This window comes from Camelus ferus, chromosome 17 (assembly GCF_009834535.1).
Source record: "Camelus ferus isolate YT-003-E chromosome 17, BCGSAC_Cfer_1.0, whole genome shotgun sequence".
NCBI classification, from domain to species: Eukaryota; Metazoa; Chordata; class Mammalia; order Artiodactyla; family Camelidae; genus Camelus; species Camelus ferus.
Genome location: NC_045712.1, coordinates 16,518,777 through 16,535,420, shown reverse-complemented (window position 1 = coordinate 16,535,420; position 16,644 = coordinate 16,518,777). Strand labels below are relative to the sequence as shown.

Here is a 16,644-nt window from a genome sequence, read left to right as displayed (position 1 = left end):
TCCTATCACTGTTACTTTACATTTTTTGACAACATTATATAAATGGAATCATACAGTATGTACTCCTTCTGGATGGCTTCTTTTACTCACATTGTGTGTGATTCATAGTTCACTCCTTTTTATTGCTGAATAGTATTCCATTATATTACATAGATATAACAGAATTTGCTTAGCCATTCATCTGTTAATGGGCACTTGGGTTGTTTCCAGTTTTGAGCTACTATAAATATAAATCCATGGTAAACATTCCTATAAGTGTTTGTATGGATGTATGCTTTCATTTCTCTTGCCCAGATACCTAGGAGTTCACTGGCTGAATTGTGTGGTATGTTTTTTGTTTGTTTGTTTGCTTTTTGAGAAACAGCCAAACTGCTTTCCAAAGTTGTACCATTTTACATCCCCACCAGCAATGTCTGTGAGTTCTGGTTGTTCCACATCCTCTCCAACATATAGTACGAATTTACATTATTATTTTTATTAGCTAGTAACCATTCCTATTACAACTGACTAGTAAATCCTTTAATGCTACACAGGTGGAGGAATACCTTTCAAGTGTCTGGGTCCTGATGTGATTTTCCTACCCCCCCACCCTTTTCTTTTCTCCCCTACTCAGTTTTGGTGGGAGATAGCCTCTACTCAAATAGAATAAAAAGGGTAGATGTTTTTAGAGGAGATATCAGTGTGGAAAACAGAAGGATCTGACTTTCTTAGAGGTGCCCCTCTTGGTGAACATGAAGAAACAGAAAGCTCCCTCACTCGGGGCACGGGAAGAACATACCATTATTACAAGACTGGAGCTGGAAAAGCACTCAGAAGCTCAGGGACATGATGCCAGGGCCCTGAAGGGTCCAATGAAGGGAAAGAAGAAGGAGGAAGACCAATGGGAAGACTCTCCATCTCCCATTCTGGTGGGCTCTTTACAGACCACAAAGTGGCCTTCTCCTTCCTTCCTTAGACTCTGTGAGAGTGAACATCTTTCTCTTGGTCATCCCTGTAGGAAATCCATAAATACTTAGTTATTTAATCATAATAGGTAATATTAAGTTAGGAACTATGCTAAGAATTTCACATTCATTATTCCTTTTAATTCTCAGAACAACCATGTGAGGTTGGTATTACAAGTCTCATTTTACACATGAGGAAAATGAAACAGAGATGTTAAGTAGCTTGTGCGTGATCACCAAACTAGTAACTAAATAGAATTTGAAGCCAGTTCTGTCTGAGTGCAGAACTCAGGCTCTTAACCACTCAACTTTACTACCTTTTCAATGACTGAATATGGAGGTTGTGACTGTAAGTGAATAGTAAATGAGTGTAAAACCCCTTCCAAGCCTAACCCTCAATGAGTCTATTCTGTAATGTCATGGATTGATGGCAGGCACTGCATGCCAAATATTCAAGGAATTTCTGCAATCCTTAAATGTTCACCAAGAGTAGGTCCTTCATGTACTCTAACAAATTCTAGAGGGGAGGGGAAGTCCATATTTAGAATTTTGGTTACTAACCGCACCAGTCTTTTCTTTTCTGCCTACCCATTTGTGCTGATGCTTCACCAGTTGCTACAGTTTTTTCAGATGTGTGTATATGCACATATTCCTCTGCACACTGTTCAGTGGTTCTCCACTTTGGGTGTACATAAATCACACCTGGGGAGCTTGTTAAAAACAAAAATTACAGGGCTTCATATTCTGAGGCTTTGATTCAATAAGATGGGTTTTGAACCCAGCACTGGTATTTTTGACAAGCATCCTAGGTAGAGAAACTATTATTATTACTTTGCATTGCCCACTATCCATTTTCTGACCTAAAACCAACCCAAATGTATTTGAGAGAATTTCCTCTCCTCCTCTGGGCTTGGTCCTGATGGGAGAGCAAATCCAGACACTCATCTCCGTAGAAGCCAAACCCCCTTTCCTGTGGATTGATTTTGCCAAGGAATTGTCTGGTAAACTAAGGTTAGCCGATCACGTGTCCTCTCCTAAGACGTTGAATTTTGAGTGAAGACAAAATGGAAATGATGCAGCTCAACAGTGATGTCCCGTTCTATCCATGGGGCAACTGTGTGCTTATTGCTTCTTAACCCAAGAGTTTCCCTGGTACCCACCTTGTCCCTCATCCTTGCCCAAATATCTTTTGAACAAATAAATACCTTTCTGCTCAAGTTAGCTGGTCAGTATCTGATGTTTGCAACCAAAGCAATATTTCATGATAACCTCGGGCAAGAGAGCCAAAGGCCAGCCTGTGAGGAACACTGCCCTGAATTTTCAGTACTTTCCTACTTGGCCATTTTTGAGAAAGGGCGTGTGACCAGTACTAGCTCTCTCTAGCCATCATTCCCACATGAGTAAACTTGTGGGATCTTTTAAGAAGCAAAAGGAGACCCGGTGTCCACAATATTTTAATATCCTCCTTTTGTAGTCTTTGTCTATAATAAGGATGATGATGATGATGATGATTATATATGTATTTTTTACCCTGTTCACTATTAAGTTAGAGTCCCAAAATTGCTGTTCTTGGGCTGGCAGACTCTGAATCACTCTCTCTAGCTTTTCTCTGTTTGTGCACCTCAGGAACCACTATTATCCCAAAAATATGGAGGAAGAGTTATTAGAACCAAGTGGGCACCTGACAAGCCACTAATTAGCTGCCTGGTAGTGTGCTGATGTGGGCCCTGACCTCAGGGAACCGATCGCCATGTGACGATCCATAGGAAAGCATGGAAAACCAAGAGAGTAGCGTTATTAGCAACTCCTGATGAAATGATGACATTCCAATGATAACAATAGATGCTAATTGTTCCCTCAAAGGAAGTTTCTATGGTAATAAGCCCCTGGTCACAGATTTCTGGCGAAAGAGTTAGTCGTTGCAGAACAAATCGTAGCAGAAAAGAATCAGGACTGTGACCTCTTTTTTCCCAACGGAGGCAATCTTCTGTAATTTGGCATTATGTACTGTTGTTAACAAACTAGTTCTGGATACTGCAGCTATCTTGATGTTCAGAAGAATGAACTTCTGGTAGGGAGTGAACCTCTGAAGCTTTTGACTGGCCAGCATCAGTATTATTCCCCTTCTCTGAGGATGACATCCCAGCATGCCTCCGGGAGACCTCCATTTCCCTATCATTGTCTGTATAGTTTCATTGGGGTTAACACCACCTCCTTAGCTCCAGGAATGGGCACAGAACCCAGGCCTGGCTGGTCAGGGCAGGCAATCTCCCTGGCCACAGTGATGGCTCTGAGATAGGCATATGATGTAAGTGACACTTACAACCTATGCTTTTGTTAGAGCCATTGAGAAGAAGGTGCTTTCAGCTGAGTTTGTTAAGCTAGTTAGATCCAGTCCATTTTTGCCAACATTAAGGGAGAGCCAATTTAAGAATCAAATCAACTCAAAGGAAAGCAGAGCCAGGAGACTGAGGAAGACAACCTAATATCAATGTGCGAGCCTTTGAATCCGGCCATGACCGAGGTAGTGCTACCCACTGGGCTTTTCAATGACACCAGCCACCAAAGCCCTTTTTGGTTTTGCTTAGTTATTTTTGAATTGGGTTCCCATCACTTGCAACAACAAAAAATCTTCAGTAATACACTGACCCCCATAAATATCTGATGTGGTTGTTCATCTACCCATCTGGAACTTCCTAAATGACTCTTTCTGGTCTGGGAAGAAAAGGGACACAGGCATGAGGAAAGGACAGGAAGCTCTTATAATTGAATCCTGCTGCAAACACTTTCCCACACGTTTCCTAAGCTCTGCGGCAAAGTCTTGTTTCCTTGTCTTCCTATTGCACAATGTTTTCAAATTCAGAACATATGCTGAAATGTTCCGGATGAACTTGACTCCTGCTGTTTCTCTCTCTTCAGGAAACCGTTTCATTCTGTGTGAGTGACTGGCCTCCCCTATCACCTGATGCCTTTCTTCCAGTTGTGCTTTCTTTGAGGATCGAGAATACTTTCCTACCAGGCCAAGGTCACTAGCCCCAGCATGGCCATCCAGTGCTTCAAGCCAGTTCTCCTTCAGAACAAATCACAGAGAGAAGGCTCAGAGAAGACAGGTCAGAGTTGCCTCCTTGAACTCATCCCGGTGTGCACACTCTGCTTCTTGATGCATTCACACCGCAGTGAGGTACACAAGTCCATTAATATTTAATGTCCTTGAAGTGATGAAATGGAACTAGTGAGTACCCCCACGTGCCTCATAGTGTGAAGTTATAAAGTCAATTTGCAGCTCATCACCATCCTTGACTCCTCACAAAGTAATTTATTGCCAGACCCTGTGATCTCTGTCCTTAAGCTTAAAAGTGAAGCCCAGAATTCTTAAAAGAAAACATTCAGGGGTTTTCAACACCACTGGACCACAGTGTAGGTAGCCCAAAGATCCTCTGCTTTAGATACGTAACAAAAATCAAATCTAGAGTCTCACAGAGAATGACTGTAGACAAAGGAAAAGATTGAGGAAGTGTGAAAGAAAAAATAGTAAAATCTAGCAAAAACTGGACTGTGAATGCAAAGAAAAAGACAAACTGGAACTCATGCTAAAGTTTCTTACATAGGAAGCTAGACATAAAGTAGAAAATAGCCATAAATTAGAGCTCACAAATGTAAAAGTATTATTTTTATTTCTTTTATTAAAAGAATACTGGTTCATTTGTAGAAACAGAAATCACCTATAATCACACTGCCCAAAAATAGACACAATTAAAAGTTTAGTATGTTTCTTTTATAACCAGTCCTATGCACTGGTTTAGAAAGTTGGAATTATATTAGTATTATTTGCTATACCCTGTTTGTTTAAACATAATATTTTGTGATTATTCCACATTATTAAAAATTCTAAGCAAAATTTTTTTAAATTTATTTTTTCAGTTAACTATTCAATATTTCAGATATTTGAAGAGCTATAAAGAATAATATCAAAAACACCCTAAATCCACCACCCAGCTTAAGCAATTAATCATCACAAGCACAATTGAAGCTTTCTGTTTATACCTCTGGAGTAACATTTGTATCTTCTCTCCATTAGCCCACTATGTTTTTTCCTGGCTGCATAATATTCCCTCATAGAAATGTATCATAATCTATTTAACCAATTCTTTATGGTTAGTTATTTAGACTGTTGCCATTTTTCATGATTATAAATAATACTGCAATGAACATCATTATGTATACATTTTTTTACATACATATCTGTGATTATTTCCTTAAGACAGATTCCTAGAAGTAAAATTGCTTTTGCACAATGGTAAAAACATTTTGCTCTGTATTGTTAAGTCACTGTTCAAAAAAAGTCTAACCAGATACACCTCGTCCCCTGCTGACAGCATTGTATGAAAGAGCTTACAAAGTAGCTACACATGGAACTTTGGAGAGGCATCATAAAGTTTGTTTTTAGAACATCTTTTTAACTGACCAACAGATTGTCTGCTCCTGGGAACAGGCTCTATGCTGGGCACTGGGGATACAGAGGCCAGTAAAGCCCTAGTCATCTAGCAGAGAACAGCATTATGATGGGAGGCAAAAGTTGTGTGTGCTGGACAAGCAGCCTAGCAGAGTGGTTAGAACATGCTTTGGGAGCCAGACATTCCCCTTGGGCAGGTTATTTACCTTCTCTTTGCCTCGATTTACTTGTCTATAAAATAGGGCTAATCAGACTTGCCTAGCACAATCCATAAATCTAAGTCTGAAGAGACACGATGCACAGCGTTACGGACTCACCTACATGCACAGCATTTTAGGAAAAAGCAAAGGATAGAAAGGGACAGCAGAGTCGCAAGTCAGAAAATAGAAACAAGAAGGGAGAATGGGCAGGGGAAAGAGCAACAAGGCCAGTGCTCACAGCACAAAAATGCAATTACTCCCCTTGGTAAGAGGGCCCAGGAAATGCTCCATGCGGATTCTCCTGTGTCTCTGCCTGTGTGTCGCCCCCATAACAGATTAACTAAATGCTTCATGACTGTGATCCACTCTGCCTGCCTGAGGCTACCTTTGAGCTGTGCAGAGGCAAGTTACTACAAGGGCCTCAGCTCCCATGCAGAGAAGAGTGTATGCTGTTGCCAAGAAAAAAGGAAAATGCTCTCTCTCATTGCACATCCAATTTAATCTCAGTGTATTGATGTACCCCACATATCATCACAAAGGAAAAAGGACAGTACAGACTTTTTTTTTTTGCCACACCACCACTGGCTGATGCAAGTTTTATTGAGACAGCATACAAACAGGTCATGGGAACAAGGGACTGATGCTGGGACCAGAAACGTAAAATGGAAATGCAACAATAAAAAGGCATTGATCTGGCAAGAAAAGATACTCCATATATTCTAAGAATATAAGTCATTTAATATTGTTAATTTTATAGCACAAAGTAAAACAAGCTATAACCCCCAAAAATAATTTTAAAAGCTTACACAGAAAAATATTACTGTCTGAAGTTCAAGCTTTTTAAATCACAGGTCAAAGAAGCTTTGTGTTGTGTTGTTATATGTGTTGCATATGATCCCATTTATATGCATATTAAACTATGATTCATTCATTCATTCATGCTGTAATTCATTAAAAAGACTTAATATCGAGGGATGACTATGTGCCAGGCCCTGTGCGACCTGCTGGGGGATGAGCATGTAGTCACTGTTCTAGGGGAGTTTCCATTCCAGGGGCAGAAGCTGACATCAACATCGTATATACTTACATACTGTTTGATTTTTTTTTTTAAGTAATCATTATGTATTACTGAACTAATGTAAAAAACTTAACTTCGCTTTTGCTTTTGGAATAATGAATGATCTACAACAACTGAAAGGCAGAGACAGAAACAAATGAAAACACAAAACAAAGCAAATAAAAACTAAACCATGTCAAAGAAAGCTGAGCAAAAAATCCCAGATAGAAAGGAAAGCACAGACACTTCAGAAGGGACAGGGGATTAAAATAACTACTGTACTCAACCCGGAACTGTAGGGTGAACAGTCATTGACAATACATCGATGAATCGGCGTGGCTGTGTTTCAAAAAACCATGTATGAACACAGGAATGTGAATTTCATACAATTTTCATGTGTGGTGAAATATTCTTCTTCACTGAATTTTTAAAACCATTTAAAACTATAAAAATCTTTCTTAACTCAGGGGACAGATTTTGGCCCACGAGCTGTAAATTGTCAACCCCTGATTTAAACAGCTACGTAATATTGCATTCCATGTACTACTCCATACACTCCAAAATGCTTTTAACAGATTCCCCCAATGGTGACATTTAGATTGTTTCCAGTTTTTCCCTATGGCTGTGGTGAACAGCCTTGTACATGCATCTTTGCATCCTTGAGTATGTAAACAGCTATCTTCTACCTGTCTCTGAGTCCATGCCCATGTCCCCAGCAGAAGCCCATTTGAAAAAATTATATGGGAGGGGTTCTTGAGACAGTCCTGCTGAGCTCCAAATGCAAAGGATCATAATGGCTCTTTTATTCACTAACATAATAATTCTGTTTTTAAAGAACTGTCAAATTGCCCAACATGAGTTATTCCATATGAACCCTGCTGCTTGTTTTCAGAGATCCATCGTCCTCAGTGTTTGCAGAATTGTCAAGACAGCCTTCACAGTTCCCTCCAGGAGGCTGTCAGAAACTCAACATCCATTTGCCAGGCTGCCGTTCTTTGCTGAGAGACCCCTACTCCCAGCATCTCTCACTAGGTTCCTCACCCTGTCTGTGTTTTATACATTCAGTCAGTTTGATACAAGATTTCCTTCCCACCTTTACTGTAACTCACAAACTTGGATGGGTGTTTGGTACATTTGTAGATTTCTTTCCCCCCAAGGATCCTCAGTTTCTATTTATATACATGGCTATCTTCATCCTGTCTGAACAATTTTCTATTTTTTTCTCTTCGTTTGCATCACTTCATATTTTTTTCAAAAAGGTATATTTTAAAAATTTTTTTGCAAAAGGAGCACAGTCTTGTAAGAAAAACAAATGTAAGATTTTATTAAACTCCATAAAAAAGGCTATACAGTTTCTTCCCTTTTCGTGCTGCCAGTAAACCCTGACCCCAGAAGCGGCCATTATTCTCAGACTAGGGCCCTAGCTTCAGACCTGCTTATCAGTGTGAACGTGGACAAGCCTTAAGGTCTTCATCTGCAAAATGGGAGTGATAATTCCTGTCACCACAGCTGTGAATCATGCTTATAGAGCTTATAAAGCATTTAACCCTGACCATAGTAAATGCTCAAGAGACAATAGGTATGTTAGTATCATTATTATCAACAGCCTTACATTATTTCACCTCTGCAAATGTAGTCATAATTTTTTAACATAATGCCTACTTTTTAATATGAATGGTATCATTCTATGCACATAAGCCTTAAAATTTTAGTCACAATTTATCTGGGACATCTAAATCTTTTTAATAACTTTATAGAATATCAATGCACTGACATTCCATTATTTGTTTAATCATTCTACTCTTTTTTTTTTTTATTATTCTCAGTGCCAGAATAAGAACTTTTTGTTGGTCCTGGGTCTGGATTTTTAATTGAAGTATAGTTGATTTACAATGTTGTATTAGTTCCGAGTGTACAGCAAAGTGATTCAATTATATATATATGTGTATATATATATATGTGTATATATATATGTGTATATATATATATATATATTCTTTTTTGGATTCTTTTCCATTATAGGTTGCAAGATATTGAATATAGTTCCCTGTGCTATATAGTATGTAGTTGTTGTTCATTTTATATGTAGTTGTGTGTATATGTTAATCCCAAGTTCCCAATTTGTCCCTCTTCCCCACCTCTTTCCCCTTTGGTAACTAGAGTTTGTCTTCTATGTCTGTGAACCTATTTCTGGTTTGTAAATAAGTACATTTGTGTCATTTTTTTAGAGTCCACATTTTGATATTTGTCTTTCTCTGTCTGGCTTACTTCACTTAATATGATAATCTCTTGATTCATCCACGTTGCTGCAAATGGCATTATTTCATTCCTTTTTATGGCTGAATTGTATTCCATTGTATAAATATACCACATCTTCTTTATCCAGTCATATGTCAATGGACATTTAGGTTGTGTCCATGTTTTGGCTATTGTGAATAGTGCTGCTATGAACATTGCAGTGCATGTATCTTTTTGAGTTATAGTTTTATCCAGATATATACCCGAAAGTGGGAATCCTGGGTCATATGGTAACTCTATTTTTGGTTTTTTAAGGAACCTCCATACTGTTCTCCATAGTGGCTGCACCAATTTCCATTCCCACAAGCAGTGTAGGAGGGTTCTTTTTTCTCCATACTCTCTCCCACATTTATTGTTTGTAGACTTTTTAATGATGGCCATTCTCACGGGTGTGAGGTGATAGATACATCACTGTAGTTTTGATTTGCATTTCTCTAATAGTTAGTGATGCTGAGCATCTTTTTAATCATTCAGCTCTTGATGGTTGTTTAGGCTTTCAGTGAGGTTTTCTATGCTGGAAGGAACATCCTTGCACATACAAGTTTGGGTGTTTATGGGAGCGTTTTCAGAGATTGAACTCTCAAAGATGAAGTTGCTGTGTCCATAGGTATAGCCATTTTTAATTTTAATAGTTATGGCCCAGGGAAGTCATCTGTTCAGCTCCTGGAGTATTTCCAGCTTTCTGCCTTCCAAGGCCTCATGGGGCTGCATCTCCTGGTCCCTTTGCCAGTAGAAGGGCTATGTGACTTGGTCAGTAAGCTGTGAGTACAAGAGGCGTATGTCATCGCCATTTTATTGACAGTTTGAAGCCTTCCAGAGCCTTCTTTCTCTTCTGCCACAGTGACCAGAAGTATTCCAGATAGTGGCTGCTCCACCAGCCTGAGTCCTGTAGTGAGAACAGCGTGGGACAGAGTCTCAGCTGAACCACCATGAACACACAGAGTGAGTGAGAAATGAATCTTTGTTGTTTTAAGCACCGTCATTTGGGCTGCTAGTTACTGTGGAATAACCTGATTGATACACTGCCAAATTTCTCTTCAAAAAAGGTTTTACCAACTTACACTACTACAAAAACTAAGCGAAAGAGTCTCATTACTATGCCCCTTTTGCAATTTTTCTTAATTTTACAGATTTCTCCTTTCAATTAGTCTTATTAGAGATGAACAGAGAAAGAGGGTGTAATGCCTCAGCCACTTATCAAAGCTTTATTAATTTTTCACCCTTCCTTATTTATTAGCAAATCTCATTTTTACAAAAATATCCCCCATGCTAATATGCAACTAAAATTGCTTCTCATCCTCTTTAATTACTTTTTTCCCACACGACCTTATTTGGCCAGCTTCGTCTTTATGTCCCGTAGCCTAAACAACTGTACTATAATCCCATCCATATCTCTCCCCACCAACCTGATTGTCACAAGAGATTCCCCCCCATAGAGAAATGAGCAGTCACTCTATTTTATATGTGACTATATCAAATGAGCCTTTTGAAAAAAAAGAAATCAGATTGACAACTCTGTGTCTTAACCTTTATTTTTCATAAGGGAGAACAGATGTAGGTGTATATCCAAACCCTAGCCACTCTTTAAGAACCAGCTCAAATGCCACCTACTTCATTAAGCCACTCCTCAATCATCCTCAGCTCAAGGCACTAACTCCCTCCTCTAAATACCCACGTATTTTTCCGTTATCTTTTCCACAGCACTCACTTTGTTGAATTGCAATTAGAGGGGTTTGCTTAGTGAACTGACACTTCTGTGTCCCTTTGGCAGCACCTCATTTATTTATATGCAACATCTTTTGCTATCACAGCATTACAAAGTTGTATCATTGGGTAGCAGCTCTCACAGGGGAGAGGGAAGACATGTGATCAGAACACAAGTGTGAAAGCAAGATCTTCTCAAGAGGTATTTGGAAAAAGCCTAGAAGCCTTAAAATATGAATGTTCAAAAATGCATTCTTGTATTTGTCTCTCATAGAAACTATTTTTCTGATAAAATCCAGGAAGAGAGGAAACAGAGAATGTATTTTATGATAAGTGTTGGTGCCTAAACAAACTCTCTGCTGGGATGTATCTCTCTCTGGCTTGGAAGGGTATAGTAGGTCAATGTGAACAACTCAGGCCAGTTTGGTTAAGTACAAACTACTAGGTTTGTTTAATAGAATCTAAGTTCCAAGGGAACACATTGGAGTTGTCCAGTAAGCAAATATTTTATGCATAATTAGAGGTAGATCAGTATAAACTACCTCCCCCAAACCTTGCTGCAATGAAAGTGAATCTAGTACTAAATTCTATCCCACAAAAAAACATTTATTAGATAAGCATTTATCAGTGAATAAGCTCAAAAACATTCAGTTAACCTCTATGCTTGATAATGTCCCTGCTCTCTGTCCTTCAGTGCGTTCCCACCATTCTTTGCATGATAAATTCTCTTGAAATACACACAACATTCTTGAGGAAGGATTCAGTTAGCTTCCTAGAATCATCAGGCAACCAGAGTCATCTAACTTAGTGGATGGAGGTAGGACCATATTGGAGTCGAGCCACAGACACCATTTTGAAAGTTGGAGGGTAAAAGTCTCACTAGAGTTTATATGTCTTCTTCATGTAAGATTGAGAAATGTCTCTAAAATATTTTAGCCAATCTACAAATCTTGAACACCAATTATTTCACCAGTGAAAACTCACTTCTAACATTTAGGATGCTAATTAATAAGACCTTTGGTATCAGTCAAGGATAGATTTAGTTGAAGCACTTGTGGTTAAATTCATCTGGAGTGTGGTGTCATGAATAAATGCAAACTGGCCATCTCTGGAACATATTCCCGATCAGAGAGACTGGCTGCCCGTAGGGTATAGCTTAAAAGTAATCAACCACATGCTTAGATCACACTATCTCGACTGGCATAATTTAAAATCAATTACAGACCAAAACACAAAGGGTCACTCATGTCCGATTCTAAAGCACAAAGATTAGGGTGTTTAACCCAGCTTGGGAAACCAGGAGGAGATGAACAATATGCTCAGTAGGTACCTCTCTGTGTGTCTCTGGTCATATTAACTTTTGTGACCATGTAATAGAAAGGAGAATTTGATACAACAGGAAGACATTTGTCCTGCTAGACGGCCTATATATACTGGGAACAGCTGAGAGTGAGCCTCAGCCCTCCACATCTGTCAGGGAGCCCCTACCCTACATGCCTCTTCCCGCCCTCCATCTCATCGCAAACACTGGAAGACTTCTAACACAAAACTCCAAAATTGAGGATACAAAGCAGCAGATTACTGTATTCCTTCTTTATTGTCTTCAAAAAGAATATAAAGAGGGCAAGACCTTCTCTTGGCCTTTCATTAAGCTGCTCCTTCTCACCCGCTGTCTGCGTCTCACCTCCCCAGTGCAGATGTGGAGTTGATGTAGATGTGGAGGTGAAAGGTGGCTCTGCACAATCCTCACTCTCCTCCTTTCTCCTTCCCCTCATCACTCCTCTCACTGAATGATATGCTTTTTGTAGCCATGGTATTTTGTGCAACATCTTACTGTGTCCCTGTAACTCCTCCACCAAGCCAAAGGTCAACATTTTAAAATACCAGTGATTGCACATGGCCTTTTATTATTCCTGCAGTATTTACATAATGCCTTTTAAGTGTTTTTTAAATGTGTTTTAGGTCAGTGCTAATGCACAAAAAGTGTTGAATGGTAAGGTTCTGAGTATATATCTAGATTTTTTACAATAAATCCTTATGGAAATAATTTCCCATTATCAGCCTTTGCAACGTAAGCTGAATTTTCCCTCAGATATAGCCTTGACATGTGGTACAGACTCCCTGTGTTCTCAGGCATGTCTTCTCTCCCCATTAGAACACTCCGAGGGCAGAATCTATACCTTTGTTATCGTTGTATGTACAGCATCTAACTCAGTGCAGTGGAACACAATAAACATTCAGTATGGATTTCTTGACTAGGTGGATGGGTACTTTGGTGATCATGAGCAAATGGAAGCTCTTTGTGCTTAGTTTGACTGTGATTCTGGCTGCATATAGACTTACCTTTGTTCTGAAATTATTCTAACAGCTCAATGTGTTTAATTGTATCCTAAGTGCACATAGAAGTTTAGACGTGTGGTTTACTTTAATTTTCCTCAGTTTTAAGTCTACATTTTTACAGAAGGATGGTAGGCATTGTGCCAACCCTATGATATTTTTGCATAAAATTAAGTTGAGTTGCCATTTTTCAAAAGATTCCAATTTGTAAGAATAATTGGTAGCTAAGCAATTTTATAATAGAAGAAAACTTGGAGATTATTTAATAGTACTGGTTTACATCTATTGTGTACTTACTATTGGAAGGCTTTGTGCTAAGTACCTTACAAGCATGGTCTCATGTAGTCCCTTTTAGTTTTGCCTTTTATTTATGGCTTGGCACAGTACTGCTACTGGTGATATCTTTATTGAAAATGTTGATATGTTGTTAATCATAAATTTTTGCAGTAAGTTTGATTTTTTAAAATATAGCATTAAGTATTATTTATCTTTACTTCTGAGTTTTTGGCATCCCCTTACATTTTGTATCCTATTCCTGGCAACAGTCTTAGAAGGTGAGAACTATTATTTCTCCCTTCAGAGATGAGGACACTAGAAGTCAGAGTAGTTGAACTTGCCCAAGGCTTACAGGTGCCAGTAATTGTGGACTCAAGATTGAAATCCAGATGACCTGACATATCAGTTCTTAGCTTAGCCACATAATTTCATAGATGGGGAAACTGAGAAGCAAAGGGGCATGAAGATGCTTGGAGTCACTCGATAGCCCTGAACCAATTCCTTACCTCTCACTAAAACATAACACCATGAGTTGTTCATCATAAACACATCAAACTTATTCTCTAGGCTGCACCAGGCTGCAAAATTCAATCTCTCAACAACTATTTGTTAAGCACTTCCCAGTTGCTACACACTGTGTACATGGTATACTGATGGCTGACTTCTTTGGCATAGAAACTAGGAAAAAGTAGTCTTCGAAGGCACTCACTCATTCACTCTGCTAGGCTGTGATGGATACACAGCAGAATAAGATTCCAAGAGGTTCACTGACAAAGGTCACAGATATGCAACTAAATATTTGGCATAAACTATGAGAAGCTCAACCATGGAAGGAATCAAAAGTTATAGAGCTTCTGTTCCAGAATCTCAATGCTGAATAGCTTTAGTTTAGTGAGCACCTTCAGAATTTAAAACACCATGCTATGTACTGGCAGAATAAGATTCAGAGTGCATAAAGTAAGGTCCTGCCTTTAGGAGTTTATAGCTGACTTGAAGAAAAAGATCATATGCACACAATATGTCCAGTGTGTACCTGACCCCTAATCAGGTAGTTGATCCTTTTAAGGATTCTCATAGCTTACATCATTTCCCTGCCATGTAATAATCATTCATTCATTCCTTCACTCATTAAGAATGTATTGCTTATCTACTATGTACCAGACCATTTTTTTAGGTGTTGGAGATATAAGCTTGCATAAAATGGGCAGGGTCTTTGTTCTCAAGAAGCTATATAAACAAAGAAACTAACTTTGTATGGCAGTGAGTACCTAAACCCGGATGATGGGACAGCATGATCAAGGAAGTCTTCTCCAAGGCATTGACATGTGAGCTGAGACACAAATAATGAGACAGATCCATCCAGCGATGATGTGGAGCAAGAGCAGAGGAAGCAGCAAAAGCAAAGATGCTAAATAAGAAAGACCATGGCTGTGCTGGTAAGAACAGGGAGAATGGCTGAAGATGAGGTGAGAGATACCTAAGGACCAGACCAGATGGTGCCTCACAGGCCACAGTAAGAAATTAAGATTCTAATTAAATGTATCCATGTTGTAATTATTTAACATTTGCCTTCCAAGCCAGAAAATAAGATCCATGAGGATGGGACTTTGTTCCTGTTGTTCCCCATGGCATTGTCAACACCCCCCCATTGACAAATGGTGTAGAACTGGTGCTCCAGGTGTAGTTTTGGAATGATGAAGAATAAGCAGAAATAGGTCATTTAGGAGTTGTGTCTTTCTGATTGGGATTTGAGACACATATTTCCTCTCTTAAAAGTTCTTTTTTGTGTATTTATTTTTAACATTTTTTTTCCTTCCCCTAAACCCCCAACTTTAATCATCCATTTGTGTCCAAGTGCAAAAATGATAAAGGATAGATGGTGGTAGGAGAAGGGATCTCACTGAGAGGTTTAAGCCTTAGAATTTGACTTAAGCAAGGAAATGTATGGTCTGCTCCCAATCTGAGGTTCTGAGAATCTGATAAATATTCAATCCTGGGGTTAATGTAATCTAGGTTAATAAAGCCCCAGTTCTGGGGAGTCAGGCAGATCTAGATATATAACCCGGCTCCCCCACTCGGACATGCTACTTAACCCCCCAAGCCACAATTTCTTCATCTGAAAAATGAGAAGATTAATAGTATCCAGCTTACAGAGCTGCTGTGCTGATTAATAAATCCAATAATGTATGCCACAGTGAGCATGGAGATGGGCTGCCCACGGCCTCTTTCAAGGAAGAGCTTCCTATCCAGCTGCAGGGAGTGCAGGCAGCAGACACTCCAGGTGTCAGTTCTTTCTAGTTAGCCTCAGCTGCCGAAAGCCCCTCCCTCAAGGTCATGTCATTTCTGGGGCCATCTGTACCTTGTGACTGAGTGAGGCACGTGTATAGAGAGGCTGGGCTATTTGAACCTGATGCAGGATACCGTGATGTCCAACACTCATCTCCGAATTCTCCACCAGGTTGGCTGAGAATCCGGGGGGGGGGGCCTTCTTCCTCTGCCCAGTCCTGCCTCCTCCTCCTTTCTTGTGCAGTGTTGATCCCTAATGAATATCTTGCACCCCAAACTCCATCTTAGCATCTGCTTCTGGAGAGCCCAATTGGTGACATATGCCAAGTGCTCAGCCCATCTCCTAGCACAAGGATCGTAAACATTAAAGAACATTATGATTATTATTACTAGCCCTGATGAAAATAAGAATGAAACTACTCGCTTGTTCTCAATATGCTACTGTATAGCAGTACTAGGATTAAAACTTTTTATTGTTGTTGCCAGGACTTTAAAACCTAATTCATTCTCTCTCTCTCTCTCTCTCTCTCTCTCCCCCTCTCTCCCTCTCCCTCCCTCTCCTCTCTTGTCTCTTCTCTCTTCTCTCTCTCTCTCTGCATGTGGACTCATCCATTTATCCTAAATCATGGCTGTCTACTATGGGCCACCCTCTGAATAGAATAAGAATAATAAACCAGCCTTGCAAAGCATTTTAATCGGCTTCAACTAGATGCAAAGGTGAGTGTGGGACTTACTGCCCTCAGCAAGTGATCTTGTAAATGTATAGCTCTTAATCCCTGAAACAGGGAAGGAGGCAGTGCAGGGGCTCCACAGAGTGTGGCAACAGTAAATTATTCTACTTCTGCTGGAAAAAAGAGAAAAGTTATACTCAGCCAAGATAGGTGCATCTTTTACTACTTCCATCGGTTTTCTCTCAAGCTTATGTATGGATGATAGGGGAAGCACATAACTCCCTGAGCAGATGGAAATTCTGACTCCAACTATGGCCAAAACTGATGAAGAATAAAATGGAAATAGTCAAGGATATCCAAACACAGCGGGAAGAAAGAAACACTTCAAAGGCCACCAATTATTTCATTCAGTCATTTT

At 39.5% G+C, this 16,644-nt stretch overlaps 1 long non-coding RNA gene across 1 annotated transcript in view; it reads left to right on the top strand.

The window, feature by feature from the left end:
* Positions 1–16,226: 16,226 nt before the first annotated feature.
* The window catches only part of LOC116657101, a 38,352-nt gene continuing 37,934 nt past the window's right edge, over positions 16,227–16,644 (top strand). Inside the window, exon 1 of the long non-coding RNA XR_004312076.1 lies at positions 16,227–16,272. This is a non-coding gene — a long non-coding RNA (uncharacterized LOC116657101). The remainder of the gene's footprint in view (positions 16,273–16,644) is intronic.